We start from the raw sequence: 10026 nt of genomic DNA on the forward strand, positions 1-10026 counted from the left end.
ATATCTTTATATTAATTTTAATTATTCTTTACTTTTTAAAAATATTTCTACTAGAAGGCTTTGAATTAACTATGTGGCTCACTATATACTTCTATTGCAAAGGACTTTTATAAAGAATACAGATCATTTTTAATATATGTCACATCTGGAGTAGACAGTTAATGAATAAAAGAAAATTTGTGAAATTATCTATAGGAAACCTTATGGCATTGGCAGAGATCAAAACACTATAATTATCCAACTATTCCTTCCTCTAGGAAAGATTATTTTCTTAAGGATGCAGGCAAATTCTTATTTAGCACCCTTTCTCCATCTGGGGCATTCTGGCTGGATTCTCATCTGTTCCCCAAAACATTGTGTCTTGTGATAAGTTTGCCTTGTATGCTTGTTATTGGTGTCTTAATAAATGTGTAACAGTTTGAAGGTAGAAGCTAAGACTCATTCATATTCATATCCATTATGGTGCCTAGTATACAATAGATATCCAATAAATGAGAAAGAAAGAGAAGAAAGGAGAGCGGGAAGAAAGGAAAATCACATGATTACTTCTTCCTGACTGGCAGTGTTTCAATTACTGCATAGGGAATTGGTGAGAGGAGGATGGATGAGGGAGAGGCAATGGTAACATCTCCAAATCCATATTTCTTTCAAATATGTCCATGTTTTTTTATCTAAGCCAGTGGTTGTTCCCACCATTCTCCCTCCAGCCCATCCAAACCCTTGTTGGAGTGTATAAATGTTTTAATAATTTTTATTAGCACTAAACCTTTCTCCTGGCAGAGGGTTTTCTACACACTGGTTCTAGATGAAAATTTCCTTGATGCACACTGGAGAATGTAGGTGAAGCATATGTATCAATCACTTTGATGATACAAATGGGTTTTGTTGTGTTGTTGTTGTTTTGTATGCTTGTTTGGTTTGTTTTTGTTTATTTATTTATTTATTTATTTTCGCATGCTTGGTTTGACCTCTGTACCAGCATAGGTTCTTCCCTACTGCACTTGTGACATTTATTAAAGTTGTATCACACTGAGCCCTGATGAAAGCTTCAAGAGATTTCAAAGGATTGGTATAATATGGGCTACCTTCATTTTCTTTCTTTTTTCTTTTTTAAAAAAGATTTTAGGTATTTATTCATGAGAGACACAGAGAGAGGCAGAGACACAGGCAAAGGGAGAAGTAGGCTCCTTGCAGGAAGCCTGATGTGAGACTCGATCCTGAGACCTAGGATCACACTCAGAGCCAAAGGCAGATGCTCAACCACTGAGCTACCCGGGCGTCCTTGGGATACCTTTTCTTATTGAAATATAGCCAAATTAGAAATCAATAAAAAAATGAGTAGAACTCTCCCACATATTTGAACATTAGGAAACTCACTTTAAATTAGATATGGGGGATCCCTGGGTGGCGCAGCAGTTTGGCGCCTGCCTTTGGTCCAGGGCGCGATCCTGGAGACCCGGGATCGAATCCCACGTCGGGCTTCCGGTGCATGGAGCCTGCTTCTCCCTCTGCCTATGTCTCTGCCTCTCTCTCTTTCTCACTGTGTGCCTATCATAAATAAAAAAAATAAAATAAAATAAATTAGATATGGAACAAAAAATGAAAATAGGAATTAGAAATAGAATGGAATGGTTATGAATATACTCTATATATCAAAACTTATAGAATGCAGTTAAAGCAATACTTAAAAATGTTATAACTTGAATTTTTTTAAATTTTTTATTTATTTATGATAGTCACAGAGAGAGAGAGAGAGAGGCAGAGACATAGGCAGAGGGAGAAGCAGGCTCCATGCGCCGGGAGCCTGATGTGGGATTCGATCCTGGGTCTCCAGGATCGCGCTCTGGGCCAAAGGCAGGCGCCAAACCGCTGTGCCACCCAGGGATCCCTTAACTTGAATTTTTTAATTAGGAAAGAAGAAAGTATGAAAAATAATGAGCTAAGCATCTATTTTGGTTAGTTTTTCTATGGTAACAAAACAGTCAGGAGTCTTAGTATTCTACAATGATAAAAATTTCTTTCTTTCTCAAAGTACATATAGTTGGATATGAGCTACTGCTTGGCCCCAATGTTGCTCTGGCCTGTGGCTCTACTCCATGTGTCTTCTTATTCCAAGATCTATGCTGAAAGACCCTCTATGGAGACCAGTCTGTTCTTGTTTTTACAGCTAAGGTGAAGAACCAGAGAGCTCGTGGAAACTCATTTGCACCTCACAGTTTTTCCTCAGAACTGACACATTGTCAAAGCAAGTCCAGGCCCAAGCTCAAAGTCAGTGGATTGAGATGTGTTACAAGGAAATATACTACTGCCTGCTATCTTGATAAAAATATTCAGTTTCCTCCTTTCTGGAATCAAACTATATTCATCACCACCTCTAAAGAAGAAATCCTGAAACCTATTTTCCCAAAGCCACTCATTAATTTGGTAGATGATCTGCTAAGTTACTACAGGTAACAGTTTGCTAAATGCTTTGCCACTGCATACTGTGGCTCCTTTTCCATCTTCTAATAAATGGTTTCTTTATAACTTGTCCTTTGGTCCCAAGGTCAATACATAGATTTTAGTTGTTGCTGTTACAGGAGCATGTCATCTTAAGATACCAATATCTGTTTTTCTCAACTTTGCTATATAGTAACAAATAAGCTCAAAATCTTAGTGCTTATACCAACAAAAATCATTTTTTTGCTTATGTTACACAGAATGTTGAGTCTCCCACGGTTCAGCTACACGCTTTAAATAGGATGGGCTCTGCTCTGCTGTCTTCCCATTCTGTGACTAAAAGTTTGGTTTCTATTGCAGCAATTCTCAATGCCTCTTAACGCTTCCACACAGAATTGGAAGTAAAAGAACTGGCACCCTCTCCCTTCTGCTCATGTTCCATTTTTCAAAGCAAGTTACAGAGTTTAGACTATAATCAGTGGGCAAAGAAATACAATCCTTTTATAGGGAAGGAGGATATGAATGGTTGCAAATAATAAAAAAAATTTACTACAAAAATCCCACCTTAAATGATTTAAAACACAAATAAGCCACTCTCATAAAAATGGAAAGAAAAACTTAAAAAATAGGAAGCAAACATAAAAAATTATTAACTAAACCAAATCCTTAAAAAACAAAACAAAACTGAGAAACCTCTGTAAAGCTTGGTCAAATAAAATAAAAGAGGTGGGAAATGGAAAAGGAAGCTATAATCAGAGATGTACCAAATATTACAAAAAAATAAGAGAGTCATCGCAACAATCTGATTGGAAATGTTAGATAATACAGATAAACTTGAAGAAATATGTGGCAAATTCCAACTATTTGTACAGAATGCAAACACCATAAATTGAATTAGTAATTAAAACCTTCTCTAAGTTAAAACAGCTTATCCAGTCTTATAGGCAAGTTTTATCAAACATTCAAGGAGCAAAGGCTTTGATTCCACACATAATATTGCAGAGAGTACAAAATGGAAAAAGAAAAAGTATCTTCCTCAATAATTCTAGAAGGCCAAGTTACCCTTGGGTAACAAAACCTGGGAAGAACAGAAAGAGAAAGAATTTTCTCTATAAAATTATCTTATTCATGAACATGAATTCAAAAATTCTGTGCACAATACTAGCAAAAGAATACTAGGAATATATTAAAAGGCAAATGTGTCATGAACAATTTTGGTTTATTCTAGCAATCAAACTTTAGCATTAGCAAGTCAGTAAAAAAATTAAAAAAAAACATTAGCAAGTCAATTATAGTACTTTTTAATACTAAATCTAAAATATATTATTGGAATGCCTGGGTGGCTCAGCAGTTGAGCATTTGCCTTTGGCCCAGGGCATGATCCTGGGGACCAGGATCAAGTCCCACATCGGGCTCCCTGCATGGAGCCTGCTTCTTTCTCCCCATGTCTCTGCCTCTCTCTCTGTGTCTCTCATGAATAAATAAATAAAATCTTTAAAAAATAATTAAAAAATAAAATATTAGATTATTATCTCAATGGATTCATAAAAAGCTTTTGATGCAATGGAACATTGGTTGATAAAAACACCCAGTAAGGAATAAAAAAGAACTCTAACAAATAAATAGAATCTAGACAAAACACTTCCCAAATATTTCAATAGTAGAATTTTAAAAATGTTCCTTTTCAGATAATAAAAGACAAATCTTTCTTCTAGCACCACTTCTGTTCAATTTAATGTCTAAGGCAATAAGGCAGGAAAAGAAGTGAGAGTTATAAAAATTGCAAAGAAAGAAAAAAATATATTATTTGCAACATGGAGTTTAGCAATATTTCTGGATATGAAATCAAATGAAAAATAGTTTTCTAAGCACAGGCAATAAGAAAGAAGAAAATATAATAATAATAATTAATAATAATAATAATAATATGCCACTTATAATATCTTCAATAAACATTAAGTATCTAGGCATAGGTATAACTTAAGATGTGTCAGACCATAATAGAAAAAAAGTACAATTTTGTTGAAAGATATTAAAGAAATTTGAATAGACAGACCACTTTTATGACTTCAAAACCTCAATATTATGTAAATTTCAAAATCCCAGTGGATTTTTTAAGGTTTTCTTTATTTATTCATGAGAGACAGAGAGAGAGAGAGGCAGGGACACAGGCAGAGGGAGAAGCAGGCTCCATGCAGGGAGCCTGACATGGGACTCAATCCTGGGACCCCAGGATCACACCCTGGGCTGAAGGCAGTGCTAAACCACTGAGCCACCCAGGCGTGCCTCTCAGTGGATATTTTTGTGAAACTTAGCAAATTAATTTTAAATTTTATATTGAAAAACCTGAGAATAGCCAAAATTCTCAAAAGAAAAGGATCAATGATTGAAATCGGGCATCCATTATCAGTTTTGAAAACCAATAAAACCTTTATAATTAGGATGGTATACATTGGTGCAGAGACAGACAAATGAACCACTGGAATAGAAAAAAAAAAGTTTCCAGAAACAAATCCCAGACAGTATGGAACACTGATTTATAGTACAGATTGTATGGAGATCACTGGAGAAAGAATATGTTTTTTATTAAGTAGGGCTGGACAATTGGTTTTTCATGTAGAAAAAAAGAAATTTACAAAAGTCATCTCCTTCCAAATAGGAATTAAGTAGATAAGGTAAATTCATTTCCTTCTATGTGAGTTAAGGATTTAAATGTAAAAGAACAATACAACATTGAGAAGACCAAATAAGATACTCCTGTCTTAAGAAATATATATTAAAATTAAAAAAAAGAAATATATATATATATTAAATAAGATATTCCAATTATGCCTACCAAATTAAATACAAAGTTGATTATATTATAATTCGAAGTTATGCTTATTGAAACATACCATAAGAAGAGAAAACCCATAGGTTTGAAAATGTATTTGCAGGGATCCCTGGGTGGCGCAGCGGTTTGGCGCCTGCCTTTGGCCCAGGGCGCGATCCTGGAGACCCCGGATCGAATCCCACATCAGGCTCCCGGTGCATGGAGCCTGCTTCTCCCTCTGCCTATGTCTCTGCCTCTCTCTCTCTCTCTCTGTGACTATCATAAATAAAAAAAAAAAAAAGAAAATGTATTTGCAAAACACAAAATGCAAAATGGATGTATACCAAAAATATAAAGAATTTCTACATATCACCCATCCCATAAAACAATCCAAAAGAAATGAAAAGTGGACAAAAGACTTCAAAATACTTGACTTTACACAAGAGGAATTATAAATGATCAGTAACTTAAAAAATCATATTCAGCCTCATTAGCAATGTGGGAAATGCAAATTAAATCCATAATGAGATACCTATGGGACAACCAAAACATTTATGCACTGATAGTGGCAATATTAATAGGTATAACAACTTTGGGAGAAAAGTCACATTTTCTAGTAGGCTGAAAATGTATATACCCTGTAATAGAGCAATTTCACTCTTTGGTATGTATTCTAAAATGAGGTTTACACATATTCACTGGGAGATACTGTTTATAGATACCAAAAACCAAGCAAACAACAAAAACTCAAGCCTAGAAATTAACCAATTGCCCATTATTAGTAGATGTGATAAACACATTCTGATATCTTCATGTAATCAAGTACTATGTATTTGAGAAAAATTCATAAATTACAGTTATTCACAACAATTTGGATGAATTCAGGAACGTAACATTTAGTGAAAAAACAAATTTGAAGATGCCAGCATATGTGGTAAAACTATAAATAAAAATAAGCCAGTGATAAAATTCAACATCATGCTCCCCCTGACTAGGAAAAAAATGGGTAAGATGAAAGGCAAATGGCAGACAACAATGCCAAAAATAAGGTATAGTTCTTTTTATTAAATTGGGTGGTGGGTAAATGGGAGCTCTATTTCATAGTTATACATTATATTTAGTTAACTACTAAATATTGCATCAAGAAACAACAATGAAGAATGCAGGAATCAGAAGAATTAACCACATGTTAGGGGACACCAGAATGTTGACCTAACGAGATGATAGACTTTTTTTTCAGGCAAATGAAGACCCAGAGGACATGTGGACAAGAGCTCTGCTCTGTCACTGTGAACATAATAAGCCTCTCCTTCATATGCCATCTGGGGAAGAAGAAGTCCAGAAAGACTCCTTCTTTGGATAAAGCAGACACAGCCCTAGTGTAGAATTGGAGCTTTGGATTGACAAAAATATTTTCACGAAGAAAACTGTTTCAACCTGAAAGAGGCTGAATTATCTTCAATTGACAAATTTCCTTCCATCCCATCCCATCCCATCCCATCCCAAGAATAGGGATTCCAGAGGTAATATAAAATAAAACTATAGTTTTGAGACAGATAAGTCATTGGGTATACCCTGTTTTACTCGCATTACAAGTACTGCAGGAGAAAGTTCAAGGTGGTATTCCAGGAGGTAAGGAAACTGTCCCTAATCCAGACTTGGGAAAGAGGTGGTCAGACACGGCTACCTCAGAGAGCTGATGAAGTGAGACCAAGGGGAATAGTCCAGGAAGTTTTCTAGTCAGAAAGAGAAGCACATATAAGAACCATCCTCTTATTTTTGACTGACTCCAGGAATAATTGATAGATGTATATGTTGCCCTACTTTTCTATGAATTAGAGTGGTAGTCTTTTACTAAAGGCTTATTATACCTAGGGGCTCTCTGGGCATCTTCCTCGAGTTTCATACAATCCTGTGAGCTTCCCGTTCTCATAGCTTACCACCATCTTATTGTAACATCATCATGTCCTCCCTTCTAGGTTGACAGTTCCTGGAATACTTCTATCACTTTGTCTGTAATGCCTGGCTAGCACTGCACAAAGTGTTAAAAAATGTTTAAGAAATGTTAAAAGAATAATAATTTTTAAAAAACAGGTTAGAAAAATCAAGGGGAAAAGGTACCGGTGACCTGGTACAGTGGTCCAGCTTACACTTTTCCTTTTGGAAAAAAGTCTAAGAATGTGCAAGAAACCAGTTCAGAAGCAAACTGGAAATAAGATATGTTTTAATTCGAACAAAGTCCTTTTAGTCTCCTTTGACCTTGTGCTATTAAATCCTTCAAAGAGTGGTGCTCTCCTTTAGCAAATGGCTTCCAAATGTTATTGGTTTATTGGTTCTGGGAAGCAATATAGGCTGACCCAAAATGTAAATAATATTAGATTGAAGTTTGAGTAGGAGATCTGATTCTAAAGAAGTGATCCAAAAAGGTGATGGGTTTTCTCTAGAGGATAGCATGTTTAATTGTATTGAGTCGTACTACTAAACTGGTGATTCTTATAACTGAATTAAAATTATGGCTACTACATTAAGTATATACCATTGTTCCAGGTGGCACAACTCTAACAAATGAAAAAGCCACACACAATAAAATTTTGCATTACATTCTAGGCTTGTAAAGAGTAATACAATATAATCCCAAGGGTTTGGGGCAGGTACTATTAGGAGAGCTTATTATTGGGCTCTAGCTTTGAGTGGACCTTGGGTTTTCCTTTTAAGTAGGAGCCTGTATTATGGGACAAAAGAGCTTTATCTCTTGTGATGGGAAGGCTAAGAATAACTGTTCTTTATGAGTCATGCAAACACATTCCCAAAATCTTTCTTCTATTCAACATCTGTAAAAGCTCTTCCTGTCCTTTCCCACCACCTCAGCCCAGGTAGAGCTGACAGGCAATGGATAATGGGCAGTGGTTATTTTTACTCCATTGAATTCCAATAAAATAACAAAAAATAATTCACAAGAACAAATAATATTTCGGTTCTCTGCCTTCAGAGACAAAATGTGGCCAAGAGTGACCTTTGGAGACCGAAACTGTAGAAGATTTTTTTTTCCTCCAGCTCGTGCCAATTTCTCGCCAATGGAGAGAATTCCAGCTCCCTGATTGAATACTCCTTTTAGCGTCTTTTGTAGGGATGATCACTTGATGTTGAAGAGCAAATGTTTTGCTCACGGTAGTCAATCTTACCTGGGAAGCTCCCTCTTGCTATTTTTTCTTCATAAATGAATTGAATCGAATCTGTAATATTTTAGAAAGTGACACACAATATGAAGCTGCCATTTTTGTATATATTTAAAAACCAGAAAGGAGCTTTATCTCTTTTTTAACAAAATCTTAGATTAATCCATCAAAAATGGACCAGAGAGACTACTCTTCAAAGCGAGGGCAGAGGGTAATGATATTTTTGATGACGTTTTTGGATGAAGAGTTCTCCTGTGCTTCAGTTGGAGGAGGAGGAGGTTGGCTCTGAGGGGATCTTAGGTACTCATCTTAGACATAGAACTACACAGTCCTGAGGAAGGGATGTCTGACCTCCCACTTCCTACAAGCCACTGTCCTTGCTTATGTTTGACTTCCTGCACTTATATGCAGAAGGAACACAACACTGTGTAGCTATACAGTTTGGAAGAATGGTTTGCCTCTCTCTTCTTGCTAAAATTTTGAAAGTAAAACCGTAAAAGATCTTTAACAATAGGAAGCAAACTGAGGATTGTGGGAGGATGGGGTAACTAGGTGATGGGTATTAAAGGAGAGCACTTGAAGTAATGAGCACAGGGTGTTGTATGCAAGTGATGGATCATTAAATTCTACCTCTAAAACTAATAATACAGTATATGTTAATTAAATTGAATTTAAATTAAAAAATGTATATAGTGAAAGAAAGAAAGAAAGAAAGAAAGAAAGAAAGAAAGAAAGAAAGAAAGAAGAAAGATTTTAAAAGTAAAAAAGGAGAGAAATTGTATGTATTTATGTGGATTATAAATAAAAATCAGTATACTTAAAGGGGCCAGTTTTGAGCCTTTTTCACTTATCCTCGAAAAAAAATAAATTTTCTCATAGCAAAGTTTTCTCCATAAAATGGCTTATGCAGTATCAGAAGAGTTCTCTCATAGAGTAGTCCATAATATTTGTTGAATGAATGTTGAACCTTCTAAGAAAAAAATATAAATATATTTTCCAGCTGGATATCTATGTTCCCTAGTGGCTTGACCTCAAAGTGTAACAAATAAAAACCCATCTGGCTGAGATATTATGATTTCTTACATCAATGCAACAAACCAGCACACTTTGGGCAGTTACTGCCCCAAATAAGTAACAACAGCTGCTTAATGAATCCTCAAATTACAAATTTTTTCCCCCTTCTATCCCAGCACGGTGGAGTTAATGAAGGGCGAAATTTACAAAAATAATTAAAATGATGCCAGCTTTTACAAGAAAGAGGAGGGGCCCTGACTAGCAAAGACTCAAAAGACCAGCAGCTACACATGCCAATTTGAAAAGACAACAACCTCTTTTACCCTTGAGGGTTGGGCTTATTGTTTTGACCATATAGCCCTTTTGGGAATGAAAACCCTCTTAGATCCCAGAGACTGAGCAGAACATGGGAAGGTGCCTTCCGTGGCTGTTGTACTGGTTGCCAATGATTTTCTAACTGGGTCCTGTTCTTTTTGTTGTGTTCTTGTGTTGCAAAAGCAACAGAAGGAATGGGAATATGTCTGCAGGGCTTTTGATGGCATGCAGGGAGTTTTTTTCTCAGAATGTATTTCTATTGCTATCTGC

Source organism: Canis aureus, chromosome Y (assembly GCF_053574225.1).
Source record: "Canis aureus isolate CA01 chromosome Y, VMU_Caureus_v.1.0, whole genome shotgun sequence".
NCBI lineage: Eukaryota > Metazoa > Chordata > Mammalia > Carnivora > Canidae > Canis > Canis aureus.